Source organism: Eptesicus fuscus, chromosome 20 (genome assembly GCF_027574615.1).
Source record: "Eptesicus fuscus isolate TK198812 chromosome 20, DD_ASM_mEF_20220401, whole genome shotgun sequence".
Taxonomy (NCBI): Eukaryota; Metazoa; Chordata; class Mammalia; order Chiroptera; family Vespertilionidae; genus Eptesicus; species Eptesicus fuscus.
In genome coordinates this window covers 11,591,264-11,607,329 of record NC_072492.1, presented here as the reverse complement: position 1 = coordinate 11,607,329, position 16,066 = coordinate 11,591,264, and positions in this window count along the sequence as shown.

The following is a 16,066-nucleotide window of genomic DNA, read 5'->3' as shown; positions in this document are numbered from 1 at the left end:
CCCGGAAGGCCCCGGGCGGCTTTCCGGTCCATGGGCTCGGCCGCACCGCACCCCAGCCGGGTCCCTGCTCCGATCGTAGCAGGCACCCAGCTGGCGCCCAAGGCCCGGAAAGCCCCGGGCGGCTTTCCGGTCCTTGGGCTCGGCCGCACCGCACCCCAGCCGGGTCCCTGCTCCGGAGTACGCACCCGCTGGCGCCCAAGGCCCGGAAAGCCCCGGGCGGCTTTCCGGTCCTTGGGCTCGGCCGCACCGCACCCCAGCCGGGTCCCTGCTCCGATCGTAGCACGCACCCGGCTGGCGCCCAAGGCCCGGAAAGCCCCGGGCGGCTTTCCGGTCCTTGGGCTCGGCCGCACCGCACCCCAGCCGGTCCCTGCGATCAGAGCAGGCGCCCGGAAAGCCACCGGCCCCAGCGTCCCTGTAACGGTTTCCTGGTGGGCGTGGTTGATGGGCGTGGCTTGCTTGGTGGGCGTGGCTTGGGCATAGCGAAGGTGCGGACAATTTGCATATTTGTCTATTATAAGGTAAGATTCTAGAAATGACAAAATTATAGAGATAGAAAACAGATTAGTGATTGCCAGGGATTAGGGATGGTGATGGGTGGAGAAAGAATGTAAACCGAAAGTTCTTTATGTTAATGGAATAGTTCTATATCTCACTTGCAATGGTGTTTACAAATCTACACGTGATAGAGCATAGAATGATACACACTCACTGTACCCGTGTTGATTTCCTGGTTTTGATATTGTACTGCAGTTAACGTTAAGATGTGCATGGCACCTCTTTGTCCTATCTTTGCAATTTCCTGAGAACCTATAAATATTTCAAAATAAACAATTTAATGAACCACTAATACCCATAATAATGTGAATAAATCACCAAGACAGTAAGACAAGTACATAAAGGCAGATGCAAAAGAGTATATTATGTGTGATTCCATTTATATATAACTATAGAAAAGACAAATCTAATTTATGGTGACAGAAAGCAAACCCATGGCTGCCTGGGACCAGGGAGTTAACTGGGCACAAAGGAACATTGTGGTGCAATGAAAACATTGCATATACTAGTATTTAAGTGGTCATAAATGTAAGGATGTATAAATCTGTCAGAATTCATGAGGATATACATTTTAAATGCATGCATTTTATTGTACATAAATTTTACATCACTAAATTCGGCTTACAATCACTTCTTAATAAAACAAAAAATCACCAAATCATAGTTTATGAATAAGAAAAGAACAAAATATTTTCATAAACAGCAAAATATATCATTGTACATTTCTATTATAAAATATGGCTTACTTGATGGCGTATTTCACAGATCTAGAACAAATATTCCAAAAATTTATACGAAACCAAAAAAGATCCCAAGGAGTCTCAACAACCTGGAGAAAAAAGAACAAAGATGGAGGTATCACAATATCTGATATCAAACTATACTGCAAAGCCATTGTAATCAAAACAGCCTGGTACTGGCGTAAGAACAGGAATGTAGACCAATGAAACAGAACAGAGAACCACATTTTTATGGTCAATTAATATTTGCCAAAGGAGGCAAGAGCATATAATGGAATAAAGACAGTCTCTTCAATAAATGGTGCTGGAAAAATTGAACAGGTATATGCAAAAAAAATGAAACTAGACCACCAACTTACACCATATAACAAGAATAAACTCAAAAGGATTAAAGACTTAAAATATAAGGTGTGAAACCATAAAAATCCTAGAAGAAAACATAGTAAAATCTCAGATATCTCTCATAGCAATATTTCTGCCAATATGTCTCCTAGGGCAAGGGAAACAAAGAAAAAAAGTAAACAAATGGGATTTCTCAAACTAAAAAGCTTCTGCACAGCAAAAGAAACCATCAATAAAATTAAAAGGGAACCCACTGTATGGGAGAACATATTTGGCAATGATACATCTAATAAAGGGTTAATATCCAAAATATATTTAAAAACTTATACAAACTCCAACACCAGGAAGACAAACAATCCAATTTAAAAATGGGCAAAGAACCTGCATAGAGATAGAGGACATATGGATGGTCAATAGACATATGAAAAAATGTTCAAGATCATTAATCTTCAGAGAGATGCATATTAAAACCACAATGAGCTATCATCTCACACCTGCCAGAATGGCTACCATCAATAGGTAAACAAACAGCGAGTGCTGATGAGGATGTGGAGAAATAGAACTCTGGTGCACTGCTGGTGGGAATGCAGACTGGTACAGCCACTGTGGAAAACAGTGTGGAGCTGCCTCAGAAAATTAAAAATGGAGCTGCCATTTGACCCAGCAATCCCACTTCTGGGAATATATCCTAAGAATCCTGAAACACCAATCAGAAAGAATATATACACCCCTATGTTCATAGCAGCGCTACTTAAAATAGCTAAGATCTGGAAACAGGCCAGGTGCCCATCAGTGGATGAGTGTATAAAATAGCTGTGGGACATTTACACAATGGAATACTGTGCAGCTATAAAAAAGAGGGATTTCTTACCCTTTTGTACAGCATAGATGGACCTGGAGACTATTTTGCTAAGTGAAATAACCCAATCTGAGAAAGACATGATCTCATTACTTATTTGTGGATTCTAATGAACAAAATGAATTGACCAATGAAGTTAAGACCCAAAGCATGGAGTCATGGAACAGACTAACATACCTCCATGTGGGTGTGAGGTGACAAGGAGAGATAAACCAAAGAACTTACATACTTATATGCATAACCCATGAACATGAACAATAGAGTGGTGAAGACCTGGGGGAGGCTGGGTGGAGGCTGGGTGGAGAGGGGTAAGAGGGAGGGGGGGATGGGAGACATCTGTAAGACTGTCAAAAATAAAATAAAATTTTAAAGCTGTGGTACATTTACTCAATGGAACACTATATGGCCATAAAAAAGAAGAAATATTACCTTTTGCGACAGCATGGATGGATGCTAAATGAAATAAGCCAGTCATAAAAAGACAAATACCACATGATCTCACTTATATGTGGAATCTAATGAACAAAATAAACTGATGAACAAAATAGAACCAGCATGAATACATGGAATAGACTGAATGATGTCAGAGGGGAGGGAGGAATGGCTAAAAGAAGGTGAAGAGATTAGCCAAAGAACATATATGCATAACCCATAGACACACACAATAGTGAGGTGATGGCCAGAGGGAAGCAGGGCAGGGGCTGGCTGGAGGTGGGCAAAGAAGGGAAATGTGGGGACATCTGTAATAGTGTCAACAACAAAAAATAAAATAAGGAGGCATGGGTCAGACTGTCGGGCCTCAGAGGGAGGGTAGGGGAGAGTGGGGGTAAAGGGGAGAGATCAACCAAAGGACTTGTGTGCATGCATATGAGCCTAACCAGTGGTTAAGGAAACAGGGGGGTGGGGGCATGCGTGGGGAGGGGTGTGGGATGGGAATGGGGGGATGAGGACAAATATGTGATACCTTAATCAATAAAGAAATTAATTAATTAATTAAATAAAAATAAAATAAAACATTAAAAATAATATTAAGATAAAACTTGGCTTACTTGGCCATTTGGGTATAAAATAGCTGAGAACGTCAAGTCACCTTGTAATAGTACATAAACAAAAGCTTTGCTAACATTGACACGTTGTATATACACTCCAAAGAAATATTCACAAATTGTATACCTATAATATCCATAAAGACTGTTAAGTGGAACCATCAAGGCCTATTTGTGTTGATCAATCACTTCATTGAACAGTAGAAGAATATCCCACCAGAAATCAGAAAGTGACCATAGTTGAACAAATATAATAAGAGGAGAGTGATTCTTCAATATTAGCGTTTCTTTATATAATCCACTCAGATTACAAGAGAGCCTGAGCTCCAGCTACTGCCTGAAATATTCTACTGAGCCCGTATACAAAACACAGGGTCACCACCACATAACACCAGAGAAAACGCCAGCCAAGAAATTTCAAACAAATTTCAAAATATTGGTATCTGTACTATCTTCACCATTTTCCTATAAATCTAAAACTATTCTAAATCTTAAAGTTTAAAAAACACTATTTCTTTGTCGAATATATCACTAAATCTTTTTCTGAATGTTGATGACTCTGTGGCCTGAGCAAGAATTGTGACATTTCTGAAACACTCTTCGGTGAAACTTTAATGATGTAACTGGCTTTGCATTTTGATGATAGGTGGAAACCACAACTGCTCTCAGATTAATGCCTGAAAATCGATCTGTGGAAAGAAGATTTAAACAACTGCACCCAAAATACACCCCCAAAAATGTTGGTTAACTATTACCACAGCTCACAAAAACACTTCCAAATGCCAGGAACTATGGAAAAGGCAAGTATTATAATAAAATTAACATAAGCTAGTTGGCCAGTGGACAGGTGCTCCCTATCTAGTGATAGAAAGATTTGGAATATTATCTGTGAATAAATACAAATTGAGTAGGAAAAGCCATATCAAGGTGACCTATTTTAAAGTGCCTCCTCTAGAAGAACTGGTGGACAGAACTGTCTTGTCCCCCATCCCCCTACCCTGTAAGCTTTATAGACAGGCACCAAAACAAAATTCAACCTCAAAATAAATTCTCCAGAAAAAAAAAATAACAGAATTTCTACTTCTAACTACATAAAAAGAAAAGAAATATTAAATAGTAAGTCAGAGTGAAAATATAAGACCAATCACTGGGCAGTCTTCCCATACATATGCAAATGCAGTTCCCTTTAAACTGGCTGACTCAGAGAAGTTCTAGAAATATGAAAAAAGCAAGGAGGGCCGAAACCGGTTTGGCTCAGTGGATAGAGCGTCGGCCTGCGGACTGAAAGGTCCCAGGTTGATTCCGGTCAAGGGCATGTACCTTGGTTGCGGGCACATTCCCAGTAGGGGGTGTGCAAGAGGCAGCTGATCAATGTTCCTCTCTCATCGATGTTTCTAACTCTCTATCCCTCTCTCTTCCTCTCTGTAAAACATCAATAAAACATATTAAAAAAGAAAAAAGCAAGGAGGTGCCAAGTTCCCACCCCTGAGAGAAGTTTCCAGCCATTAAGAGAAGGACACCCTCTGAAGAGGACCCTAGGAAGGTAGTGAGAAATTCACTCCACATCTAACTCACTCACACAGATCCTGGGCTGCCTGGGGAGAACGCTGTCACAGGTTGGCACATTGCTTCAAGTCACTGTCTCTTGGACCCAGACAATACTAGTAGGTGCCCGGGTGCTCCAGTCCAAAGACTGTGCTACTGCCTTACCCCTTGCATTGTCCATGACTCTTTGTTCCACATAACAGAAAATCAGTTCAAAGTGCCTTTTTACAGAGCAAAGACATTTATTGGCTCCTACGATTTAAAAAGGCAGGAGTTGCCCTAATCAGTTTGGCTCAGTGGATAGAGCGTCTGCCTGCGGACTGAAGGGTCCCAGGTTCGATTCTGGTCAAGGGCATGTGCCTTGATTGCGGGCACATCCCCAGCAGGGGGTGTGCAGGAGGTGGCTGATTGATGTTTCTCTCTCATCGATGTTTCTAACTCTCTATCCCTCTCCCTTCCTCTCTGTAAAAAGTCAATAAAATGTACTTTAAAAAATAATAATAAAAAAATAAAATAAAAAGGCAGGAGTTGTGTGACCTCAGGTATGGCTGGACCAAGGGGTTCAAACAACATCATCAGGACTCAGACCCTCCCTTTCCCTCCATGACACAGCTTTGCTTTCCTCTCTGTTGGCTTTGTTCTCTGATAATCTTCCTCATGTGCGGCCACTAGAGTCAAGAGTCAACAGGTCTATACAGGCCCACCTCAGGGTGTTGCAGGTTCGGTTCCAGGCCACAACAAAGCAAGGATTGCAATAAAAGAGAGTCATAACCTTTTTGCTGGTGGAGAGTCGTGCTTTCAATTTGTGTGTGGGCGGAAGGGGGGAGACATCATTTGTGAATTCAGTGCGGTAAACTGAAGAGTAATAAAGTGAGATCTGCCTGTAGTCAATAAACAACCAGGATGGGAACACAGAGACTTCATTCTATTTCCATCAAATTCCCGGAAGTAAGCCTCTTTGGCTCTGGTTAGCCCACCCTGGGCCTTGTGTCCACCTCCTAACCAGTCACTATCCAAGGTGATGTCATACTCTAATTGGTTGGTTTTCATTGAATCATTAATTGGAAGACAAGGAGCAAAATCATTATGCAGCCTGAGTTTCACCAGCAATACCCACATGTGAGTAAACGCAATAAAAGTAAAAAAATTAAAATTAAAAAAAGGAATCTCTGGAAGACTGAGCAGGTTTTCAGATTTTGTTCTCCTCCAGGTAATAATAAGAAGTGCTCGCCCATTAAGTGTAAGACTTCTCGCTTTCCCTGAGAAGTCTGCAGATATTATAAGTTAATATACATAAAAAGCAGAAGAATGTCTGGCCCAAAGTAAATACTATAAAACTGTTAACTATCATCACAGAAGAATGATCCTGGAGAAAGAATAAACATGTCCTAATAGGCAAGGTGGAGGTACAGAAGTTTAATCTAGATATTGAAAGGAGTATAACTGGATTTTGTAACAAACTGGTGAAACAGGTTCGATTACTTTTTGCTTCTTTGATTCACAGTTTGAGAATGACAAGACATTTAAAAGATCTTTTCTGGCCCTAGCTGGTTTGGCTCGGTGGATAGAGCACCGACCATCCAGACTGAAGGGTCCCAGGTTCAATTCCAGTCAGGGGCACATGCCGGATTGCAGGCTTGAACCCCAGTAGGGGGCGTGCAAGAGGCAGCCATGCAATGATTCTCTCTCATCATTGGTGTTTCTCTCTCCCTCTCCCTTTCTCTCTCAATTCAATAAAAATACATTTTAAAAAAATAAAATATCTTTTCTGTCACCAATACAAGGAAATTTGGTATATAATAAATATCCAAAACTGATTACAGATGGGGGACTGATAGACACTGGAGTATACCCTCCTACACCAAATTCCAGCTATAGAAACAATAGGAACTATGACTATTCTCCAAAACTAAAAAGTGAATGCTTGGTGAAATAGAGAGAACTTGCTAAAAATGGAAATCACCCTAGACTAGATTAAAAGGGAACATTGTGACCCAGAACATTAGCAAGACCATATAGGGAGGAATACACTGAGTGGCCAGATTATTATGATCTCTGAATGCATAATAATCTGGCCACTTAGAGGCCCGGTGCATGAATTCGTGCATGGGTGGGGTCCAGCCAGCCTGGTCAGGGGGAGGGGACGTGGGCGGTTGGCCGGCCTGCCTGCTGATCGAACTCCCGATGGAGGGGACAATTTGCATATTAGCCTTTTATTATATAGGATATAGACTGAGTGGCCAGATTATTATGCATTCAGAGATCATCATCATCTGGCCACTCAGTGTATATTTCTCTCCACCAGAAGGAAACAAGGCCAAAGCTCTGAGGTGTGATAGCTGCATGGGAGCCATCGGCAGGGAATATGAAGCCATCGCACTCTGTATTCAAATTCCCACGTACCTCACCAGCAGCTCATTCCATCCACTTCCAACTTTCAGTGACAAGAAATAGACTGCAACCCTGACCGCATACCAGCCCCTCTCCCCAACTGAGCTGTGGAAGCCAAGACGGCAGCCAGTCTTCAAAGGAACAGGCAGTGATCCCCATTAGGATCAGGAATTGGAGTCAGTGATTCCTGAAGGTAGGGGTGCAGGTGAGATTGGACACAGTAAAACTGGCTGAAAATCTGCATGAAAACCAACTGGTGTGGCTCAGTGTTTGAGCACCGACCTATGAACCAAGAGGTCACCAGTGTGATTCCTAGTCAGGGCACATGCTTGGGTTGTGGGCTTTATCTCCAGTAGGGGGCATGCAGGAGGCAGCCCATAGATGTTTATATAGATAAAGGGCCTGCAAAAAAGTTATTTGCTTTAGACCCTTTCCATCTCTCTCATCAGTATTTCTATCTCTCTATCCCTCTCCCTTCCTCTCTCTCTAAAAAAATCAATAAAAACATATTTTTAAAAAAAGAAAGAAAATATGCATAAAAGCAAATGTTCTCCATATTCCTTTATCAACCCACTCAGGCAATTCTCCTTCCTCCCCAACAGGAGACTAAACGTTTATCCTCTGATAGAGCAAGGGGACTCTGGACTTGGGATGTGTCCTATTGAAAACAGAAAATCTAAGTGAAAGCCAACACACTAAAGAGTGAGCTCCCAGTTCTTTCTCCAAATGTTACCAAGGATGCTGATGGTCAGGCTTACACACCCCAATCAGGAAAGTGAAATATCCGTCTCTGGAGAAACCAAGCAATGCAAGAGGACAGACCTGAAGATGCTCATACTGAGGTTGCCCTCCCAAATGACCAGGTCTCTGCCCATTCCTTTGAAAAGCCCCACCAATGAGCACAATCACCTTTTCTTAAAATTTTTTTCAATTACAGTTGACATTCAATATTATATTAGCTTCAGGTGTGTGGCATAATGGGTAGACATTTATATAACTTACGAAGTAAGTCTAGTATCCACATGACACCATACATAGTTATTACAACATTACTGACTATGTTCCCTCAGCTGTACTTTACATCCCCCATAACTATTTTGTAACTAACGATATGTATTTTTGAAATGTATTGCCTCCCTCTTAAATATGAAGAGAAAGCTAAATGTCTGGTGAGACATATGAAAGAAAAAGGGATTCAGGAAAACAGGAACAGAAGTTTTTTTTTAAACTGTCATTACCATTTTTGGGAATATTAAAGATTTAGCATCCTTGAAACAAGAACAAAGTGTTTTCTAAAAGTAACAAAGAATAAGAAAAGTTTTAATAGCAGAAAAATTTTAATTCAATAGAAGAGGTGGAGAAGTTGAGAAAGTCTCTAAGAAAATACTAAAAAAGAGCTAAAAAATAGAAGGATAATATAGGAACTACTGATCAGATGTTTAGGTCACTATATTGTGGGGCTTCTTTGTGATGGAGCTTAGCCTATACTTGCACTAACGGAATACCTTCAAAATTCTGAGGGAAGTTTATTTCCCACCCAGGATTCTATTTCTAGGCAAATTACCAATCAAATGTGAGTTGAATAATGACATTTTCAAATATGCAAGATATCAAAAATGCACCTTTAAGCTCTCTTTCTCAGAAATCTTCTGGAACAGACGCACCTGCCAGGCTCCATGTGCACTGTCTGCACAATAAACAAATACGTAAGTACTATCTCACTAACCATTATCCTAAAAATTCACTAATAATCCATCATTCCTCACATGGGCCTGTGAATTGTGTGATACATTTTTAATCAAGTTGTTTATATAGATAAAGGGCCTGCAAAAAATTATTTGCTTTAGACCCTCTACATCCTAGGAAGAGTCCTAATCAAAGCAACAGGCTTTTACAATAATGAGCACACAAGGATTTAAGAATGAAGAAATCATAAGAGATCAACCAGAGGACTTGTATGCATGCATGCATATTAGCATAACCAATGGACACAGACACTGAGGCGGTGGGGGCTTGCCCTCGGGGGTGAGAGTGGCGGGGGCGGGGGAGAGGGGCGGTGGTCAATGGGAAAAAAGGAGACATATGTAATACTTTAAAGAATGAAGAAGTCATAAGACTTGGGAGTGGATTCATCATAGTGATAAGGACAAAAGGTTACACTAAGTGTCAGAGAATGGGTGGTAACAAATATAAATCAAGCCCATGACACTTTCTGGGCTAGTTCACCCATTCCCCTTCCCCTCCTTGAACTTTAGCCCCTCACGTATAAAGCAGGGATAAGATCTATTCTGTTTTCTAAGATTACAGTAGACACATTCATTCTGTTTTCTCTCTCTTTCTCTCTCTCTCTCTCTCTCTCTCTCTCTCTCTCTCTCTCTCACACACACACACACACACACACACACACACACACACACACCTGAATTGTCAGCCAATTGCCAATTGTTTTTTGGAGATGGGGGTGGCAGTGTATGAATCTTAAGAAAGTCAATCTCTGTTTGTTTGTTTGTTTGTTTGTTTTCATTTTACAGACATTAATAAAAAAAAACAGTGATGCCTGAGAATTAATTTTTTAAAAAATATATTTTATTGATTTTTTACAGAGAGGAAGGGAGAGGGATAGAGAGTTAGAAACATCGATGAGAGAAACATCGATCAGCTGCCTCCTGCACAGCCCCCACTGGGGATGTGCCCGCAACCAAGGTACATGCCCTTGACCGGAATCGAACCTGGGACCTTTCAGTTCGCAGGCTGACGCTCTATCCACTGAGCCAAACCGGTTTTGGGGAGAATTAATTTTTAAGATCATTTATTTATGTTGGCAAAGTACAACAGGCCTATGACTATTTACAAAACATCCCAAGAGCCACTTTGGTTTGGGAAAGCCAGGAGGCAGAGCAGAACAAAGATGAGACTGAGAGATAAGTTGTTTTACATGATAAACTAAGAATAATACTGACTTTCCTCAAGTATGCCTTTAGTGGGGAGGAGAGAAAGGGAGAAGGAGGTGAAACAGCCTTGGAATAAGCAAAAAGGCGATAAGGTAATATATTTTCACAACAAGGAGCCTGTGGGTTGGACATGGGGGTACTGGGGAGTCAAGTAGGCCACAGAGCAATTTTTGGTGGCAGGAATGATTGCAAAAAATGTTAAGAATATAGATGGCTAATATTAATCCTTGCAAATGATCCTGTCTTTATTTAAAATTTTGATATATTGTTGATCATGGTTATTTATCTTGATTACTGGGTTTTTGCGAGGCCCCTTAAATGTTGCACTTGAGGTTAAGTAACACTTACCTCACCCCAGTCCCTGCCCTGGTTATTACCTCTTAAACCTTCAGTACAAGTCTGCTAGGTGGAACACCTTTGGGTTAGTGATATCTTTTAAAAATGGTTCAACACAGGGTGGAGCAAGAAAGCCATCAACAGTAGGCAAGACATAAAAAATTATCTAAAGTCAGTGTGAACAAGGAATTTGAATAATGTACGATTACCCAGTAAACATGAGAACGAGAAAGATAAATAGTGTTTGGGATGGGTAGGGGGTGTTGGCATGGATCCCAGAGAAAGAATGGAATTTCTCTATCCCCTGGACCTCACAACGCACGTGTCCTTCCATCTTTACTTCTCAAAAATGGAGTGAGAAGCCCAAGATGCGGTGGGTCTGGCCCGGCAGTTCAGTCCTGAAAAGAGAGGCCAAGAACTGGATGTTGGATCCCTGAGGAAAATAGATTCCAGGGGGGCTGGAGGGAGTGAACAGGATTAACCTCTCAATCTCTACACAAATGTTGGGAAGAGTCAGCTTCAGAACAAGTAAATCCAAGTCATCTAGAGATGCCAGTTTCCTGGGGAAGGGATTTAAGAGGCTTATCTTGACACCACGTTTGCTTAGAATGCAAATTGACTACAAACAAGGATGTGTGGAGTCCATACCTCCTCCACCAATGAAGTTGGGGAGGTAAGAACAAGGCACAGAGCCTCTGGATCCCTGTTCCACTCCTTGTTCTGGATGAATCCAACCTTTCATTTTCCTTGTGTCAGCAACCAAGCGTGAGTACTTCTAGGGAAATCCCTGAGCCATGTTTCTCTACCTTTTCCCCCTTTGTTGCCCCTACAAAGCCTGCAAGACATGTTTTTCCTAATGGCTCTCTGTCCTGGCTCCATGGAACTTGAATACATTAGCATGTCTGTTTATGTGCATGGCCCGTTGGAAGGCCACCAACCACTGTGATAACTAAGACGTTGTTGCCCCACTGTGAGAGTGCACAATCTGAGGCCAGTTCCTTCACATTTTCCAGGTTTATCTCCTCCCTCAGGGTCTTCTCCTCATCACTCACCCTCATTCTCCTGCATCCCAGCCTCTCCCTCTCACTGGCTCTGCCGCTCACCCACCTCCAGCTACGGCCCTCTCTCTGTTCCCTTCTGGCCTTATTTCTTGAAAGGCAGGTCGCACTCTGGTCTGCATTCTGCCTCCCTCTCTCTACTGAACCTGTTCTCCACAATTTCACAAATGAATTGTGTCTCCCACACACGCATACTCTTTCAGCCAGCAATTCCATGTAACAGAACTTTTAGCAGCACTTGCCTAGAAGATAGCAAAACTGAATGCTGGTGTGCACAACTGATTCTAGCGAGCTGGAGATGTTAAATAACCATGAATATCGAGTAACACTGGTATGCCTGATTCTTAGTAGACCTAGGACTTGGTTCAACCGACTGTATACAATCCAGCCTGTGTGGTCAGTGCAGTCTGCCTGTCCGTGGTATAAGCTTTCAACTTTAATTAGTGTAAACATGAGGGACACCCCCTTTAAAAATCCTCGACTTACTCCTCTCCGGGACAACTCAGCCGGTGTCTTTTGTGGTGCACTCCTCTGTCTGAAAAGTAAAGGCAGCTTGTGTAGTTTTTCTTTTATTTGTCTGTTTTACTTTGCTCCTGGGTGTTTTTCTATTCTGGTAGCCTTTATCCTATGCATCCTTTCCCTGGGCTCTAACCCAGAGAAGTAAAACCGTCAAGTACATAAGGATGTAAGTACAAGCACGCTCTTTGTAGCATTCAGCATCGGTCATGACAGTGGAAACCACTGAATGCTCATCAACAGAGGAATGGCTGGGTGCACTGGGGAGCACCATGCAGCCATTTCACAGAATGAGTCAGAGGCATAACTATTGAACTGCAGAGGTTTCCCAGAGATCTATCTCTTGAGTGAGAAAAGCAAGCTTCCAGAAAATGTATACTGTGCAGCACAACTCTTCTTTTAAACAACCAAAATCAACCACTCCTAGAAGTGTGTTCATGATTGAAGATGCACCTATGAATCCACAGAATCTTGAGCAGACCCTTTGAGCTTGACCTGGGCACATCTGCTAGGATTGGGGCAGCAGAGGTGGGGGGAAAGTGGACAGGCAGCAAACGGGCAAGACTGCCAGCTTTTATTCTCTCTGAATGGCTCCTTGGAAGAAAACCTTCTGTGACTCTTCTCTGAGCCTGGAGTGTCCCCTCTCCAGCACCCTTTTGAGGCCCCACAAAGGCTGTCCCTTCCCCTCCACACTCTCCCTATCTCCCACTCCCTTGGTATCCAGAGTTGTTGAATGAGGAGGAGGGGGTAAATCTGCATAAAGGGCCTGGAAAAAAAGAGATTGAGACTTGCATTACTTTTTACACTGTTCAATATTAATTAAGTCCCTCTGAAAGATTGAGAAGGTTCTAACAGAGATCCCTCCACAGGAAAGAACCCTTAAGAACCAAGAGTGACCCCTCTGGGGAAAGTGGTCTGGTTAAATGACCAGGCTCATCACCAAGGCCTGAAGTTTTAAGAGGCTGAGGCTGGATAGGGCCCTGGCACAGTCCCTTAGCACTACAGTCGAGCTTGCGAACCTTGCCCAAGCCTGTGTGAACTAAGAATTGGGAAGTTCAAGTGTATGTCACTCATGTGGCCTATGCAGGGATTCCTGCAGCACTAGACAGTGACCCATTAGATGGTGCAGGATAATGTTCCTCGGTTATACCTTTGAACATGCACAGAAGCATGTTGCAAGTAAAAGCAGTCAGAGAGGGAAGTGCTGGACTTCCTGCAAGTAGGGAGAGGTGGACACTCAAGTTATTAATTGGAAAAACAGATACAGTGTCTACCCTGAAATCAGATCCTATATTTACATAGTTTCAAGTTTCATGTTTGTATGTCCAATTTGTCCCCAAGGAACAAATGCAAATTAATGTAGCCCCATGCCAAATATGGGCTCCAAACACTCATGTAGCAGGGACAACCAAGTTGTCCTCTAAAGTGACACTGGCATAGGAGAAAGGAAGGGGATAAAATTATTCTTGTGTTTAGAAAAACACTTTAACAATCGCTTTTTATCTCACCAGAGGATATTTTATCATTGACTTGTTGTTTTTTTAAGAGAGAGGGAAAGAGAAATATCAATGTGAGAGAAAGATATCAATTGATTGTCTCCTGCAGGAGCCCTGACCAAGGCCCATTCCAGGGAGGAGCCTGCAGCTGAGGTATGTGCCCTTGACTGGAATCAAACCTGGGACCCTTCGGTCTGCAGACCAACACTCTATCCACTGAGCCAAACCAGCTAGGGCTAAAAATCTTTTTTGTCTATGAAATGTAAGGTCCATTCCCCTCACCCACACCCTCTGGGGAATAACAGTGAGAGCAACTTTGATCAAGAAGCTAACTTGTTCTGCAAAGAGAGGTAATGAGAACGTGGGAGTCAGTTCCTGGCACAGAGACCAGGGCCCTGGGGGTCTGGAGAAAAGGGGTTTAGCTTTGGCATGCACATGTGGCAGATGTGGGCTTCCCTGCTGTAAAAGGCCCAGGCAAAGTCAAGCCCTCGGTCCTTCCCGTGGCGCACATAAGGAAAACGGTAACTGTACGGACAAATCAAGCATGGTAAAGAGGCTTGATTCTCCCTGTTGAACATAGATTTCCCCCACCCTCCCTTTTCTTAGAGCATTTACTTTTGCAAACTTGTAATTGTAAGTTCTTTGTCTCTTTGAAATGTGTGTAGATCTTTCTAGAAGCTAAATAAGCTTCTTGTCAGTTTTGTGCCACAGGAATGTCTTTCCTAAGGACCTGGGAGCCAGATTTTTAGGAATCTAGGAAGACAGCAGCCCTATCTCCCAGTTTCTATGAGCGTGTGGGAGCCTGAGATGGGCTCCTTGCTCTAAGTTGCAAAACTACATCCTATATAATAAAAGGCTAATATGCAAATTGACTGAACAGCAGAACAACCAGTTGCTATAACGCGCACTGACCACCAGGGGGCAGATGCTCAACACAGAAGCTGCCCTCTGGTGGTCAGTGCACTCCCACGGGGGCGGGCACGGCTCAGCCAGAAGCCAGGCTCATGGCTGGCGAGCGCAGCAGTGGTGGGAACCTCTTCCACATCTGCAGCAGTGCTAAGGACCCTCAGGTAAGTCCAATGACCCTGGACTGGACTGAGAGAGGGATGTCTGACGGGGAGCGGGCCTACGCTGGCAGGCAGACATCCCCCAAGGGGTCCCGGACTGCGAGAGGACGCAGGTCAGGCTGAGGAACCCCACCTCTAGTGCACAAATGTCATGCACCAGGCCTCTAGTCTTGTTATAAAAATATAAGGACTTTGTCATTCCTATGATTAAGCCTATTAATTATGCAGATGGTCACTAATTACCAGGTGAAGTTAGAATGAACCATGTGTGACAAATGGTGGCATCAAGCCCCTTCCTTGAGGAGCAGATATTGTCTATCTTGGAAACATGTGTAATGTTGTGTCTGCTTGGCTACATAAAAGGGTGAGATTTCTCTGTCTTTATAACCTCTTAGTGGATTGTCTATGATGCACATCACACTGGTTAATGCTTATTCAATAATAAATCCATTCTCTTTCTTTACTACCTTCATGGAGAGGACTTTCTGGGTTGGGAAGTTTTGTTTTTAATTATTTTCCCCCAACATAATGTGTGTGCTTAAAAAGGAAAAGAGAAAAAGAAGTCGGAGGAAGAGTCTGAAGTAATAAGACCCATAGTGGGAGGCTGGGACCTGTGGAGGGACATGAATAAACAGTATGTGGTGACAAAGGCAGAGGCATTTCTGGAGGAGTGATGCTGGCATTCAGTTGGGAATTGTTTCCACTCTGCAAATCCTATATAATAAAAGCCTAATGTGCAAAGTGTCTGACCCTTCAACTGTTGGACCAGTCGCTATGACATGCACTGACCACTAGAGGGCAGATGCTCCAACTGGTAGGTTAGCTTGCTGGAGTCTGGCTGATCGGGACTGGGTGAGATGGGCCGGATGTGCTCTGGAGCCCTCCCGCGGTCCCTCCCTGCTCTGATCATGCACCAGTGGGTCCCTCAGCCTGGCCTGCACCCTCTCAAAATCCGGGCCTCCTCGGGGGATGTCAGAGAGCCGGTTTTGGCCCGATCCCTGCAGGCCAGGCCGAGGGACCCTACCAGTTCATGAATTCATGCACTGGGCCTCTAGTAATAGAATAATAGCAGCTAAATACACACTGGGGCTATGTGCCAGGCACTGTTCTAAGTGTTTTAAACATTAACTCATTTAGCTCATGCAGTAGCTTGGATTACTGTTC